The sequence below is a fragment of the Tympanuchus pallidicinctus genome, unplaced genomic scaffold (assembly GCF_026119805.1).
Source record: "Tympanuchus pallidicinctus isolate F22 unplaced genomic scaffold, pur_lepc_1.0 scaffold3, whole genome shotgun sequence".
NCBI lineage: Eukaryota > Metazoa > Chordata > Aves > Galliformes > Phasianidae > Tympanuchus > Tympanuchus pallidicinctus.
The window spans coordinates 2,584,742-2,600,580 of record NW_026294747.1 but is presented as its reverse complement, the minus strand read 5'-3'; the positions used below and the strand labels follow the sequence as shown (position 1 = coordinate 2,600,580).

General features: G+C 38.7%; 2 protein-coding genes across 2 annotated transcripts in view; both read right to left on the bottom strand.

The window, feature by feature from the left end:
• Window positions 1-12,023, bottom strand: part of SPON1 (spondin 1) — a 361,499-nt gene extending 349,476 nt beyond the window's left edge. Inside the window, exon 1 of the mRNA XM_052695645.1 lies at window positions 12,003-12,023. The gene's annotated coding sequence lies outside the window, so the exon portion shown is untranslated. The remainder of the gene's footprint in view (window positions 1-12,002) is intronic.
• The window catches only part of KIAA1549L (KIAA1549 like), a 299,878-nt gene that overhangs the window by 138,246 nt on the left and 145,793 nt on the right, over window positions 1-15,839 (bottom strand). The gene's annotated exons all lie outside the window — the stretch shown is intronic.

Below are 15,839 nucleotides of genomic sequence, written 5' to 3'. Positions count from 1 at the left end.
ATGAGCGGTGGCTGGTACTGCATCTCTCCAAAGCCCTCCCTGTGTCCAGAAACCCACAGATTTCACAGAGCATGTTAGCAACGATCACCCCAAGTACTGCAGTCTAGAGAATTTTCACCTCCTCCTGTAGTTACAGTTTGAGAAATAGAGACCCAACAGCAGCCTTGTAATATTGAAAGATGGTTACATTCTCTTTGGCTTTAAGAAAGAGAATCCCATCATCTTCCCAGAAACAGAAAAAAGTTAACTCCATGGAAACTGTTGAGTTGCTTATTTTCTGTTTTAATTAGAAAAACACACAGGAAGCCTGAATTCAGCAGGTAAGCAACGATTTTTCAGAATAATGATGTTCTTGCATATACTTAGCTTTTACTCAAGCAGAGCTCAAGTTAACAATGTAGTTACATAGATTTAAAGGGTACCGGCTGGGGAGGGCTTTTGACCAAAAAATCTAAGAGTAGACTCCTAGCTGAACAAGAAAAATTGCAAAGAAATTTTTGTTGAACACAAGTAGAAAGAATTTTGGTTTCATGGAATATTCCAAATGTACAAATTGCAACACAAGGGTACATTGACTCCGTGTCCAAAAGAGAGTCCCACCTACAGACAAAAGCTTCTTGTAATGAACAGTTCTCAACTATTACTTTCTGCCAACTATTATTCTGGCCTATCTCTCCTTAATGGGATTCACAAAGAGAAACAGAAAACTATTTACTTTAAGGAAAAATAACTTACAGGCACAGCACTGTAATAAGATTTGAAGTAGCAGTAATGCAAAAGAGTTTTGGTATTTATATATGTATATATCACATTTATTCCCACTAAAACCTTTGGTTTCCTGTAGTCACAACTGGATTCTACTTTCTCACTCATAAAGTTAATGAGTTACCTCACTCTGAGCAAACCTCACACTGATTTTCCAATCATAACACTGTGTGGCACCTTCAGCACAGAGTCTACATAAATTTTCTTTCCCAGAACCCCAGGATAGTTGAGATTGCAAGAGACATCATGAAGTCATCTGGTCCAACCTCCCCGCTGAAGCACAGTCAGCTAGAGTAGGCTGCCCACAACCATATCCAGGCAGGTTTAAATATTGCGAAGGAGGAAGACTCCACCTTGTGCTTTCCTCTGTTGAACATCATAAAGTTCCTGTTGTGTCATTTTGCCAGCCTGCCCAGGCCCTTCTGAAAGGTAGCAGACCCAACTGATGTTAACAGTAACTCGTCCTAGTTTTACCTCATCTACAAAATCCTAAAGAAGCAGCTTTAGCTTATTCTTTTTATTAATCAAAGTGAATCTTCATGTCATACAGGCACAAGTTTCAAATTAATAATCAAATCCAAATTAAATTTGCTGCTGAGCAGCAGACTTTTCTTAGAAGGATATGATAGCAAAGACAATTATTAATTCTTGCATTTGTGGAAAAGCTGATTGGTGAGTGATGTTATTACAGGTCAAAAAGGCCTACGAACAAAAGCAGGCAGGGGCATTCTTTAATGCTATTAGCATTCCTCTAGTTCACAGTCACTTTTTGACACTGACAGCTTAAATGCCAAAATGTCTCCTTCTGCTGCCTCTGTGTTAAGTCTAACCCGGAGACTCATTATTCAAAGACTGTCTCCTAGAGAAGTGTCTGAAATAATACCCAAGAATGTATTTTTTTTCAAGCTCACATACTGGTCCTTCTAGCATATTTAAGATTTTTCAGACCCACATTTAAAATCACATCAGCCACTAATTCTGAGCCCTTTCAGAGACACTATAAATGCATGTAATTGTTTCACAGTCCTGAAATTAGAGCATGAGACCTACAAGATCCATTACTTTATCTCAGCACGAAGACAGTCTGAGAAGCTCCCAGCCTGACCCTGAAATTACTGCATAATCTGCACCCCATTAAACTGTTACCTAAACCAAGGCTACCAAGAGGTATAGATGCAGAGCAGTAAGACTTTGGACATGTTTCATTCCCAACATCACCTTGTGCCAGGTAGGCAAGTCTTCCAGTGCACCTGTTCTCTGCTCTGAATACCATTCCAGGGCATCAAATTCTTCCATTTTTTTTTCCTCATGGATATTCAACTCACATTTGTGGCTGAGATCAGTGTCACACTATAAAAGTTTACCTGTTTGAACTTCAAAATCTATTACCCCTTTAGAAATTCCCATGGTTCCCATTTTCAAATGTTATTTAGTTAATTGAATTTTCTGTACTATTGACTTCTTCACTGACCTGCAACATAGCTGTATCAATAATCGATTTTTCATAGTTCAGTTCCTATGTGCTTCAGTTCTCCTAACAGGTTAACTTAAGACAACACATTGGCAGGGGCTGAAAGATAAAAATTTGACGTAGCAAATGAAACATCTGGTCTAAAACAAACATTTGTGCTTCAGTTCAAAGCAGTTTAATCCTTTCAGAAAATAAAAGCTAAAAGGGAAATCTAAAAAAAAAAAAAAAAAAAGAAAGAAAATCTACATTCACAAGAAACTTCACTGCTAGTTAAGCAGTAACTCTGAAAACTTCCCTATCCTATGCATCAGTGGCTAATGACACTCCTATCTTGTTTCTCCTCCTCCCAGGATACAGCTCTGCAAGCTCAGGCCAAACTTGCGTCTTTGCTTCAGTTCCCTTCTCCAGTTTAGCTGCAATGGTTCAAGGAGCTACAGAAATCCACAGCAAAGAACGTGAACAGGGAGTTCAGTTTCCTCATTCAGAGTAAGCCGCCTATAGTAGTAGTTTGATTGGTCTTAAATTGTCTTTTGGCGAGTTAGTCATTAAGCCCTTGTGAATAAGAAATGGTGTCCTATTTAAATATATAGCCCCAGTCCTTTTATTGTGTATATTTTTGTCTTTAAAGGGGAGACATGACCACTCCACACGGCTTGTCAAGTACATTATGATAAAGAGTGATGTGCTCAGAAGTTACTATAATAAAGACCAGACAAGCACCTTAGAAAAGCAGTCTAGTACTTCATCCACACTAAGCATCACTTTCAGAACTTCCTTAGGAGAGCTTCTCAAGACACAGCAGTAGCAATAATGGACTGCAATTCTTTAAATAGACCTCTCTACGCTCTAAGTGCATCAGCATGCCTTCTTCTCTTAGCACCAAGGCACTTACTAGCTGACTTTGGTATATCTGGTATCAGTGATATTTGATACCAGGGAAAAAAATGCAGCTTGTCAGACAGTGGTGTCACAAACTGGGAGAAAGCATTATCCAAATGTTTGCTGCAGCTGTATTTCCACCTCGATTAAACCTCCCTAAACACACTGGGGACATTCAAAACAGTTTGCAGTGATTTAACTGTGCAGCTTTTACTGACATTTCTGGGAGCCACAAAGATAAATCCCCTCACGTTGCTCAGAAAGTTTCTCAGCACATTGGAGGCATGCGTCAAAGTCAGGAGAGTTCTCCTAATGAGCCCTGCTCCCTTTGATGTTTCCACTGGATAGCATTTCTGGCACTGAATATTTTACATGTCTCACGCAAAAAAAAAGTCAGTTTTCACCTTTGATAAGCATACATCTTACTTTAAAAGCCTTAACTTCTAAATACTAGGGATAAAAGGTGATTCTTTTATGTCCTTTTTGCCATTGAGAAGTAATACTCTTGTTATTAAAAATGAATAATGTTTCACATTTTGTAACCTTAGTATGTATTAGTCAACCAATCACACTGAGGATAGAAATGAGAATATAAAGTTAAGCAGTGTTAATGCAGTGGGTAGCTCATTTCTCAAAAGTGTTTTAAGACTGAACATATTAATTTTCATGCAGTGATTCACAAAAGCCTATGGAGAAAATATCTGGAATTTAAGGAGAGTCACCCAAGATTTTGGTGAGCCAAACCTGTTCAAGCAACATTGATGTGTCTGTTTTTAGTATCCTTAAGAGCAGCATTTGCAGTTCACAACAAAGAGTAAAACTTAGAGACAACAGAAGCATTACTGAAAAGCAGTGCCTAATCAAAATCAGGATTCACTCACTAAGATTAGAGCAGAAAATATTCTGCCTCTTTTACTCAGAGAGGCATCAGAAATTCATAGCAAGGCAAAAAGGCTGCATGGACAAAGTTAAAAGGGCAGGATATTTTTTCCACTGTTGCTGCTTCTTGCCCCACACTTGCAAACTTTCTATTATCTATATGCAAGAATGACAACAGTTGAAGTTTTAAGACACTCACCTAAAAGCTATCTGTTGGTCTAAAAGGGTCTTTGTTCATGCAAGAAAGCAGAGAACTTGAAGATTTCCTCAGATCAGACTCAGCTTTAGAAAAATCCTCAGCAGATAACGGACACGTTCCCACGGAAGAGTAAAACGTGAGAAATCAGCGCACAACAGAGCATGTTCGGGGATGATTTTCAGTTAGGTTTTAGAGTACAAAAAGCTGATTTAACACTGATCCTCCAATTCCAAGGGTAAAGAGCTTCGCCCACAACAAAGCCAGAGCTCCTTAGGACACAGCCATGCTAACACAGACCAGCAGAGCCAGGGGACTGCACAGGTAGATCAACTTCTGCCTAGCTACCTGTGTCAATAAATCACACCCACGTGCGCATCCTAAACCTCAGCCCTGTTCAAGAAACACAACCACCGATCACTTCCACCAAATAGCACATGCATGACTTGTCACAGTGTGTAACAGCAGGACCTCCTGGAGCCTGTGCCAAAATCCCAGGTAGCTACAACACAGACAGCATAAGAAACTTAAACTCTTTCCTCGTAGTATTGCTGTATGCTCTGTCCAGCTACTGAGTGGCGTAGAGGTTTCTCTAAGGCTTCTGCACTCACTTTTCATGGGCAGCAATGAGGCCCATTTCACTACAGTACATTCATGAAGTTTTTCCTAGTCTCATTGAGAGATCTCCTATTAGACGGCTTTCACAACTGCATCTGAAAATAAGCATCTTTTTATTTTCAGTCCTGCTCAAGGCCTTAGCAGACTCATCCCAGCAACTCATTGGGGTAGACCAAGATCCCTAAAAGCACAGCTGCACCCACTGCCAAGTTTAGGATTCAACCACTGCTGCCCTTCACGTGGCCCATTAAAAGCTACGAAGGCTCACTGATGATTCAAAACAAGGAGCTCGCTGAGACACTCCCTCAAGTTTGCAATGCACAGTGAAATGTGGAAAGATTTTAAATTATAAGGTGAATTATTGAATGTTAAACTACCCAGCATTGATGAGACTCTGAAAGTTAAGAAATACTGTCCAGTATGCTCCCTATGTTTGGGTCTTCTCCATCACTAGCAGAGATTGCTAGACATACCTTGCAAAATTTTAGGTACTAGTAAAGAGTCATTGCCTATATATCCATTTTATATCCCTAACCTCATGTTTCAAAGCGTCCCACTGTACCTGCCTACCTAATGAGGAGAGGCAAACGATCCAGAACTTATTTAATGTCTTCCTTCCACACAGAACCACGACAGCCTGAAAGCAACATCTGTAAACTGCATTTTTCTTTGGTGTGTTTCCAGTAAAGCACAGCACTGCCAACAAGGCAAAAATGCTTTGCTCAGCAGAAAGCATAAGGAAATGTTAATGCAATAGCCAACTTAATACTCCAACAGGAATAACGATAGCATTAAAAGGACATGGGAATCCCCAATTAGAAAGCCAAAAAAATTCTGTATCATCTGACAGCCTAAAGAAGCTAGAGCACTGCAGCACCAGTGCAGCACAATCACAAGAACAACACACTGGGTAACGACTTTCAGCATTTCTGCAGTAATAAACACTTTGGAACAGCACTACATAAACATACCCTACAAGGTATCACAATGCTAGCCTTGGATATTAAAAACTGAAATAAAATTTGAATCACTGTCTTTTGCAGACCTCATGTGGAGGCAAATATACAAATCTGAACATAATTCTTTGATGATAGAATTTAGAAGAAATTAGCGTTGAAAGAGAGTAATTGGGAATTCTTTGCATCACAATATCAATAGTGGGAAAGCCTTGCCCTTGATAGTCCTTCAGTATTGTATCAAAAATTCTGGCATTCATCAGAGTGCTTTATGTGTAATACACTCAGAAAATCTAAGAACCTACAGCTAAACTTGAGGAATGAAATGAAAACACTATGACTTTCTGCTTGCATGAAATGAAGACTATGATTGTCAGCATATGATTTATTTGCCACTTATTTCCTCCTTCCAGCCATTCATTCTGATGCAGCTCATATGATCTGCTATTTTTCCACAAGATTTTGATTTACTGAATGCACAAACACTTGCTAAAGAAAATAATTCAGTCTTAGCATTAGTTAACATTTGGTAACATTTTCCACGACTGTCAATAGGGTTAAACTCAAAATAGCACAGCATCTCAACCTGAAATCCATTAAAATTACTGTATTGTATTTAGCATCAAGACAATCAACCTCAAAAAACAGTTTTGAGTCCAAGCTGCATATACAACAGGTGATGTACACGAAGCAGAACTGCTTGTCACAATGATGACTACTTCCACTAAAAACAAAACCATGCTTTATGGTGATCATCGTGGCAAAAAAAAAAAAAAAAAAAAAGCATCAGAAATAACCTGAAAAATTAAAAGTGCAGCTGCTTTTATATGCAAACTTCAATTATGTCAGCTTTTGAGCATAACTGACTGAAGAACACACATGTGGAAAAATGTGCTACAAGCTTTGATATCTTCTTTTGTCAAGCCTTGTCCTGTTTTGTTAATAGGACGTAAATAATTTTATTAATTCATCTCTACTGCATGAGTTCATCATTAAGCAATGCACTGAAATACTGCATAGAAGCAGTACCAATTGTGCCATGCCAAAATGCTCTCTGGGATCCTGAGCCTTTTATTTACAAAGCAGTGCTAATTTCCTTCTCTGCATTTTTCACTTACTGGAGCAAGAAGCCATTCTGTGGAGCAAATTTATATGAAGGTCTTGGGTCCCCCAGTTTTAATCTCATTTTGCTTACATGTAATGTTGCATCTCTTCTCAAGGCTTAAGATTGCTCAAACAATAGTTCGGCTTCCTGCAGTCTTAACCAGATGTTACAAAAATTGGCATAAAATCCAAAACTACTATTTTAACCTCTTTAAACAAAAGAAAGCCATCTGAAAGTTACTGATCTGAAGACAAAAATTCTCATTACTTTATTTCTGTGAAGATAATATTAACGAGATAATCAGGCCAGGAAGGAAATCTGACTACATCTGACAGTAAGCTCAGAATTAAAATTTGCTGCTCTTCTCCAAGATGATAAAAAAAAATATCCAAGCTGTGTGACTGTGACCTCAATACCGCAAAATGAAAATAAAAAGGAATTAATGTAAACGCTAAGCTTCTTCAGCCCAAAGTGAAGAACTGGCAATATCCAAGTGGTTCTTTGCTATGTCTCGCCCTCTACAGGACAGTTGCAACTGATTAAAAAGATCAATGTCAAACTGCTCCAGCCTGTATCAGATAAATAGATGGTGACATGGACTGGGAACTGGCCAAACTGTGGGCTCAATGACTTGGGACCAGGGCCACAAAGTCCAATAGGAGTCTGAACACTGGTGGGATATCCAATGGAATCAGTACTGTGCTGATAATCTCAGATATCTTCATTGGTGACCTAGGTGATGGGAACCAAGCAAGTCTCATTCAAATTTTGTGACCCCTTTGTTCTGCCTTACTGACCATAGTGCTGAGGGCACCAGCTTAATTTTCAAAGATGTCTCATTCCTACAACTTCTACTAAAGTCCACAGAAATTACAGTTTGCTTATTATCTCTGAAAATCATTCTCACACGTTGACATCACAAAAAACATAGTTCAATTTAAAAAGACTTTGCCCATGGACAAAGTTTTTCTCTGTCATACTCCTTAAAAAAAAAAAAAAAAAAGAAAGAAAGAAAGCAACAAGACATAAAAAAAGGAAACTGAGCTGAGAAACTCTCTAGTTATTTAAGCACATCTCTACATTACAAATTTCTTAACACAGTTAAAACCAAAAGTCTCTTCTACACACTACTACAACATTTGCATCTTTATTGTTTTCAGCAAGTCTATAATGTCTCACGTATATACATAAATTCTCAGTTCTAGTTTACAGTCACATTTCACTGCAAATCAACTTCAAAACACTACTTTTAGTTTCACCTAAAAAGGCATAAACTTAATCACATTTAAAACGAACTCACATTTTTCCATTGGTTTAACTAAACTCATTTCCAACTGCATCATTACTGAAACTGATGCAACTCTGAACGTGTGTAATACAATCCAGGAACCAAAGTCTCAGTGAAACCCAAGGGAAGGTAACCACACCTGCGGCAATTTTATCTCAGACCTCAGGTACACTTCTAATACATGCTCTGTGCACCAAGATGATAAAACAGGCAAGATAAGACTTGCATAGGCACATCCTGGTAGTCTGTTGAAACTGCTCTGCCTCCTAAACAGAATTTACTCAGAGCTGTCCCTTCGACACTCGTTGCCTCTAATAAGCATCACTTTCAGTACACTCCTTTTTTTTTCAGTTTGTTTATTTTGTTGTTGGGTTGGTTTTGGATTACAGCCTAGATATCTCTGCTGCACAACAGCATTGGGTTCCTCCTCCTTCTCACTCCATCCTCCCAAACCTTCACAGAAAAAACCTTACCCCAGCAGCCAGCACAGTACCTGCCATAGCACAGTGCTCATCAGCTTCACCAAAACCAAAGGGGAATAAAGAAAAAACAAACAACATCACATATACTAATCACTTTACACAAAGCTCTTCTTAGCTTTAATTAAATTTGGGCAGTAATTGAGTGAATTTTCATCACACAAAAAGGTGGCAGTTTTGGCAGGCATGGTCTTGACGTAGCTTATCACAATGCAGTGGTCAAATTGACCCCTCAAGATTGTGGGGGTTAGGACAGAGCACAACAGGACTCCAAGTCGCAAATTAATACAATACAGCACTTCTTATGTACCTTACCAATGTCAACAGAGTAAGGGAAGAGAGCATGCTAACATACAGTAGTGTATACACATGCAATAATAACAAATACTCCTACATTTATTATTAGTATGTGTACATCTAGGTGAGGCATCCCATAAAGTTTTTTCCTATCCCAGACAATGGCTGTCCAGTTCCTTGTGTTTTTTTTTTCCTACAGGAAGGGGGAAATTATGAGTCTGAGTACAAGGCCAGGATCTGCAAAGCACTAGCAGCTGCTCACTCTACGTTGCTGATAGTTATTTTACTTATGGCTAAAGCACCTTACAAAACTATTAAAGAATCTACTTTTACTGGGTCTCACATCTTCAGCGTCTTCCACACTAGCATTGCCAAATTTTTGGATAACACACACTTACCACACACTGAAAGAAGACTGTGCTCACTTTCCAAAGAGAACTCAGGGGTGCTATGGACCACAAGTTAAAGATGCTAAAGCCTAAGTATTGTACTCTGCTAATGGAGCTGTTTCTTTCCTGCACCCATTCCAATCAAACACAAAGACCTTCACAGCACCCCTTACTGCAAATGATGCAGGATAAATATGAAAGAGCATAGTCTTACAACTCCAAAGACAGATGTGAGACACATATAACAAATACCTCAAGATAGCACAGAAGTGGCTATTAGTCAGTTCAAGTGCTTACTGTGCCACTTTCGTACATCACAAGTACAATGCCCTCCATGTCAGAATCTATGATCTTTTATGGAGAGTGTTTCAATTCTCTTCTCTTTTCTTTTCGACCTCAAATTTTGATCCAGAGATATATATATTTAATGGAGGCTTGTTGTTGTTTTTTTTTTTCCATGTCTGGAACATTTCCAAGAAAAGCTCTGGCTTCAATAATTCAAATTTCTGACAAAATAAGCCTCATAGAAAAATAATTCCTAACCAGCTCAAATAATGCGTGATATAAAAAGAAATACATAAACAGAATGAAAAAACTTAATTACAGAATCTCCAAGAAAAAAAAAGAAAAGATTCTTTTCTTCCAATAGGCAAGGGACTGCAGCAGAACTTCTGCCACAGTGAATGAGGAGTTATAGGCACACAGAACAGATACAAGTATGGCTTTGAAACAGAACAAAAACGCACTTGGAAAACCAAAAATCAAACTGCAATGCCTTAAAATGGTTCCATTTGAATTTGTTTCTAAAAGTGGGCAAAGACATGCAAAAACAAAAGGCTTTCTTATGTCAAGAACTTAATTCAGATTCATCCATGGTACAGCGTGTCAATCTGGGTCACAACATGAACATCAGTAAAAGTAATCCTAAAGCAAGTAAAGACATATCTGTCATCAACTTGGTTTTAAAGGCTCCCTCAGGACCTCTTTGGACTCTGGTGTTCTCTCCAGGACCTCGACACATGTGAGAGACTTACCTGACTAGCACTGGCCACAGGAAGATGCTTCTTCGAGAAAAAGCACCTGGTACCATAAGGCCCCAAACACAGCCCCAGTTGCTCTGTGGATAAATCTGTGCTAATCAATTAAAAAAATGCTCTGAGCTGTTCTCTGGCACTGGGGCCAACTCCTGTGGTCCATTCAGAAATCAACTCATAACAAATCTCCAGCACTGAGCCAGCCACATCTAACGAGCCTGCTGGGGATGCTCATGTTAGCTCTCAAAGTACACCCAGAAAATGTCCAGGCAGGCAAAGCCAAAGCTGTGCCAGGGACCAACAGAGCTGTTTAACAGTCTAACAAATACATTCCTGCATGTGTGTCTGCAACCTGCTGCTGTTTAATTTAATTAATTATAAATGACAGGAGCAGCTTTTGCATATTCTTAAATTATTTGCAGTGCCACATGAATGATTCAGTGCCACAATTTAATGTGTTATCCAGATAGGAATGAATTTCTGCAGCTTGACTAATTTCTGTGGTTCAGTCTTACCGTTAGATAAAACTTAAAGATAATTTTTTTCCCAAAAAACACAGAGTTGCAAAAAAAAAAAAAAAAAAAAAAAAAGACAAAACTGCAGCAGAGCCACTGCTAAAACTACTTTTCACATCACAGAGCTGCTCATCTAATCAAATGGTTCTTCAGACAGGATTAATATCTTTTTACAACATACTCTTGAGTACTCCAGGAATCAAATACTGCTTGATTCTGTTGTCAGACACCCTATGGAACCACTTCAGCTTCAGCATCCCTATGCAATGATGTATCAAGATCAGTCTAGGTTCCTAACTATCCTCCATGTTCCCTGCAAACAGCACTCCCTTTCCCTTAAGAACAACAAAAAACAAGTGAGATAACAGGAAGAAACCACATTCTTTTACAACCAATATAATTAACCACACTAGCAATGCAGAATTCAGAAACTGTAACTTCTATTGTTGATGCACCAGTTAATTGGTGAGCCTGCAGTTGCTCTGATATAACCTCTTTCGAAACCTCTGCTCATACCTCCTCATTCTTTGCCTAGAATTATTTTTATATGTGCTCTGAGCTACAGGAAACATACAGTCCTTATCCCACAAGTGACATGTAAGTTCACAGAGCTATCATTTATTTCGCAGAATTTGTTAATTGTTTTAGTCTAGGGGGAAGAAGATTTCTACCTAATTTTGGTTTAAAGAAGGGTTTCAGGAGCACTGTTCTTATTATGGTAGTGGCTTTATCACAGCTTATTTTATTTCTTATCACCTCTTTTGATAAAAGAAAATAGCTTATTTTAGAATAAACTTTCTGTGGCATTGAATAGAATGCATAATCTCTGCTTTGGGGTTTGCAGAGGCTCTAGAGATCAGTAGGAATATTATTCATTGTCACCAACTGATTTCAATGCAGCATTTTAGTTGAGAATTTCAATGCCCAAAAGACAAAAGACGCTCGTTAGTTCCCTGGAGAGGGAAAAGTTATATACTGGTGTCTGTTCTACATTTAGCATTTCACAGTTAACATGCTTCTGCCAGGCTTGTTCAGAAGAGCAGCAATCGAGTGTATCAAAAGCTATGTATGTTTGGAGCTGTACTTTGTGGCATCAGAGGAACGATCTTTGCTGCAACAGTAGATTCTTACCAGTTCAGAACAGAGGTTCAGGTTTTCCCTGCCTCCACTTCCGTGGTCCTGGATGGATTGTGAGAGCCCTATGGGTGCCTTGCAGTCAATGGAGAATTGTTCTTCTTGGAAGGTTTTCTGAACCTGCATACAAAACCAAACGCCAGTGACAGGAAAAAATGAATAACAAGTTCACTGCAGGGGAGAAATTCAACATCTGTGAGAGCTGCTGCACTCCTGCTGCTTTAATAACAGTCAGAGCTGACTTCACTATTCTGTCCAGCCTATAAAAGGAAAATCCTCATTACCTGCATTAAAGAGTCATCATCTTATGTAAACTGATTATTCAGAACATATTTTGATAGCTGCATTTGTCTCTAGAGGAGAAGACAGTATGTTCAACAGTCCAGAACATATATTCTACCCACCTGCCTTCTAGCTTTGATTAACAAAATAGAAATAAAAATAATTACCACTGCAAGCGTCTCCAATGAGTACCTACCAGCTTCTCAGGGCTGGGGAAAGCTTTTATAACCCTTAAGGCAGAAGTTGGCTGAATTCCACTAGCAGCCAAATTTTAAAATGATCCCTTGCCAAATCCTCACAGACAAAAATTCAATTCTTGTGGGCTTTTTTCCGTAAATTTACAATCTATTTCTTAATTTACTAAATGAATCAGAAGTAAAACCACCGCTTCATTGCCTGAACGCTCCAATGCAGGAAGCAGCAGTGCTTCATAACCACTTCAAATAAAAGCAAGCACTGTTTTATAAAAACAAGGGCTTTGACTCTTACTGAACTCCAAAATCACTTCTATTCATTTTTATTTTGAAATCATACCAGAAGCATATTAAGTTAACTTTGAAAACCAGACGACTTTGCTTGTATGAGGGAAAAATATGTTTAAGGGTTTTATTTATCCTCAGAATAAAATGGAAACAAATAATGTTGTTTCAAAGCAATTTGGAGTTGATGGGAGTATTTGAATTCCTTGTACCATCTCCTGTGAGTTACATGGACTTCAGTAAATTGCACCTTGTTCAGCACAGTCTCAGAATGGACATTACAAAGACTACACTAACAGCCTCCAGCTATCACACTTACAATGGTAAATATAATTTCAAATAGGTTACACTTTTCTCAAATTATATTCATTTTAGCAAAGAATGATGTGTGTAACCTTTTTTTCAGTTTCCTGATTTTTTACAAAGTATAACAAAAGTCAAATGCTTCACTGGGCAAACTAACATATATAAAATGGCTTCAAGTAATTAACTGCAACGGCATTGTAGAAAAATAAAACATCTGATATTTTTGGCATTTCCTGGTGTATGCAGAATGCCTCAATATTTAAATGTCATGTGTCAGCCACATTCACTGACCAGCTATTTGCTAGACAGCTCCCTGAAAGGATAATTATTATTCTTCTTTTCTATGCACTTCCAGCCTGGAATAACGGGCAGAGATTTTGACGGACACCTTAAAAAAATAATAATAATTAATCTCTGCAGGAAATAGAGAGAACACAACTTTCACTCAACTGAAAAGTCCTGTTCTAGATCTGATCATTAAAAACAGGGCCCAGATACCCAAGGAAAGAAACGCTGTTTTTACAAGACATCTTAAGCACAAAAGACTGAAAACTGCTGAACATGTTTACCTCTACGATTAGCAATACATAGGAAGAAAATTTTTGCCAGAAAAGCAAGTAATAGCAATAGCACTTTTAATACTCAGAGGAAAGCATTATTTCCAATCGCCAAATATTTCCCAGCAGGCTCACTGCATCTGTTATGAGATTAAGGCAGAGGTTACAGTTTAGAACAACCGCTCTGGCTTAATCTGCTATGATATTGGAAATGCACATAAAAGATCTTCAACATTTCTTTTCAGGTGTGATTGACGAGTTAAATTTATTTGATGTAGTTCTTAGCTATAGGGATAGCAACGATGCCATGGAAGGAAGCGAGACTGACGCTGCACAGCCGAGTTGCCTTGGCAACAAGCAGCCAAAGTTAGCGTATGAGGCATTAAAGGACTGGACACAGACTGAATTCTCCCTTGGTGAAGGAGAATGAGAAGTTTTACAACAAAAGGCAAATTGGGGCAATATAACAATGCTTGCCTGTGACGCTGGTAATATCCAGAAAATGTGACTTTAAACATCTGACATTATTATCCTGAATTTGTCAACACTGACTGCAATCCTTGGCATTCATTTAGGAAAGCATGGATGTTAGCAGCCTAAATGCATGGGATAAATCAGGGCATCGGCACCTACTGTTGTGTCTTTGTGCAGCTGCAAAAATGAAGCCGAGATGAAAACAGAATTCACCTTTTCCTGTTACAAGTCTTGCCCCAGACCCTGGGCTCCAACAAAGGTGGCGTTATCAAACCACCTGCTCACTGCCAGGCTGACAAATATCCCTCCTAGGGTTACAATAGATGAACACAATTCTGAATGCTCTCTTTCCAAAGAGAGTTATATTTTTGACAGATGGATGTAACAGCTTCCATTAGCATCATAATCATAGGAAAGTGCTAGAAAAACATACTGTGTTTGAGCAAGTAAATTTTCATGGTACTATTTTTAGGCCCCGCTGAACGTATTTTCATGTAGCAGGCACTTCCTTTGTTTCCTTCATTGGAAATCAAATGTTAACATGAAATGCTAGTAAGCAAACCTTAGCAAGTGAGAAGAAATCGAAATAAAATAGTTGCAAGAGTAAAAACTCGGAAGGAGCCTCTGGAAATACTGAAATCCTTCCATTTTTGATTATTTTGGGGATGTTCTGTGCCTTCACAGCAGAGGGTGAAACCTTGCAGGAATGCATATTCTGGCTGGGCTTCCAGAAGCATGATGTTAACCCCGACACCATGATACTGCACGAGGGGACATGACACAACCTCAGAAAGGAAAGGACTGACCTTTTTTTTCATGGCCATCACTGCTCCATGGTGAAGCTAGACCTTGGCAGAGGATAAGCAACATCACACCCAGTGGCACCCAGCTTGGCCAGACAAAAGCGGAAGGGAAAGGAGGTTCATAATTCAACGCTTCCTTTTGAACTTTCTTATTTCTTGCTGCACCTGAAATTCAGAACAGAAGAATGGCTTGGAGCCTATTGCTTACAGCCAGTGTGGAGGAAATGATCACAATTGTGACTGACATTGTAATTATTTGCACTTTAGAATTTGTTTTCATTATAAAACATCTGCCTTGTTTTTAAGCATTTCTGTAATGAACTTTCCTTTGTTTTTAGAGAGCTTTAGACTACATGATTTATGCAACACTAAAGCTAAAGAGGTCTTTCATTCACCCTACAAAAGACTTTATGATTAGTAATAATAATATCACAGTTAACATTTTCCCCATATATCTTTCACCCGATCTGAACCTGGATCAATAATGTAAAATGCAGCCCGCTAAATCTCACGGTTTGAGTATAACAGGCTTCATTAGTCACTGCATAGTCACATTGACAGCACTGGGCCTCCTTGAGATGTCTCCTGATACCTAGCTACTAGCATTTTGGAGGAGTATGAGTTCATTGTATAGCATCCATGACAAAACCAGCTCCGGTAGGACTCCCCTGAGTACAAAGTAAAAACCAGTAACACTGTGGGCTGGGATGTATTAACATTTCATACTTACAAAGCACTTCCCATCCAAGGACTCTCTAGCAACTTGACAATGTTAAGCTGAACAGTTACTTAACATGACTCTATGCTTTTCCACATGTGAGAAGCTCGAGTAGAGCAGGCTAAGATGTCCTTACCTCAGATCAGTAAATAATATACTAAAACTCTCAGTTGGTTTTGTTTATTGATTAAATAAGCTTTACGTGTGTGAAATAT